Raw genomic sequence first — 1,080 nt, forward strand, 5'->3', positions numbered from 1 at the left:
ATGATTAATGTTGGGGAAGAATATGAATAATTTGAAATTTAAAACTGATGGACTTCAGAAAATAATTTTATTAAAACGAAAAATGCGCTGGGTCATTAAAAAATAAATGAAAGAAATACCTGGAAAAATGCTTGTCTCTCCTTCAATTTCTTCAATTTAGAATTATCGTTGAAGGAATAAAGGGATCGAGTAGATATTATTCTGTTCCTTCCTCGTAGAAATGCATGGGAGATCCTCATAAAATTCGACATTTTTTCATTAACTAAAATCCGGCAGCCGTCAGAGTTTGAGAAAAACTCTTTTCATTGGCAAATCAACAATTTAACAAAAGAACCCCCCAATACTCGTGTTCTAAAACGAAACTCACGTGAAAACAAATTTTTATTGAAATAACTGAACAGCAAATATTTAGAATAAGATGTAATAAAGACACCTAAAAAATGAATAAATTTGATTAAAAAAAAAAATTGAAGCCGAGAAAATTCAAATATCTCAATAGGATAATTAAAGTGAAAGAGTGAGAATTAATTAATTTTTTCATTGTAGTATTTTCCATAGGATATATAAATATAGAAATAGTTCAATAAAATCTTTTGAATGCCAATAGAAAGTTCAAAAAATCTACTAGACATTTGTATGAAATCTGAATTAAGGCCCGGATGGAGGGAATTTTTTCGCGATTGACAACTTTACGCCCTCCTACTCCGCGGACAAAACCCGAACCTTGATCTCAAGCGACGCCTTGTCGCTAACTACGGCAATCGCTGGAAACAAGGACAACATCAGACAGTGGGGCTTTCGAGGGCGCCGACAAATTTTTTCATTTTTCTTTTTTTAATTCGAAAAGTGCATGGAGATATTCCAGATGCCACTAAGGTGGAATGCGAGATTTATAGCTGAACAGTGCGGCGAGGCAGAGTGCTTCCGATATATAGGGAAGGGTATAGGTGCAATTTTTTGTCGATTTAGAAGAACTCGATTTTCTCGCTTCCTATGGGTCGTAGCGCAGAAATCCGGCCAGATTCGTGAATGGCGCGACGAGACGCATCGATTTCACTTATAGTGAAGTCGATTTGAGCG

General features: G+C 35.5%; 1 protein-coding gene across 1 annotated transcript in view; it reads left to right on the forward strand.

The window, feature by feature from the left end:
• Window positions 1-425, forward strand: part of Alg12 (Alg12 alpha-1,6-mannosyltransferase) — a gene marked incomplete at its 5' end in the record, with an annotated part of 9,596 nt that extends 9,171 nt beyond the window's left edge. Inside the window, 1 exon segment of the mRNA XM_011305260.1 lies at window positions 1-425.
• Between the last annotated feature and the right edge of the window lie 655 nt (window positions 426-1,080).

Source organism: Fopius arisanus, unplaced genomic scaffold (genome assembly GCF_000806365.1).
Source record: "Fopius arisanus strain USDA-PBARC FA_bdor unplaced genomic scaffold, ASM80636v1 scaffold00041, whole genome shotgun sequence".
Lineage (NCBI taxonomy): Eukaryota > Metazoa > Arthropoda > Insecta > Hymenoptera > Braconidae > Fopius > Fopius arisanus.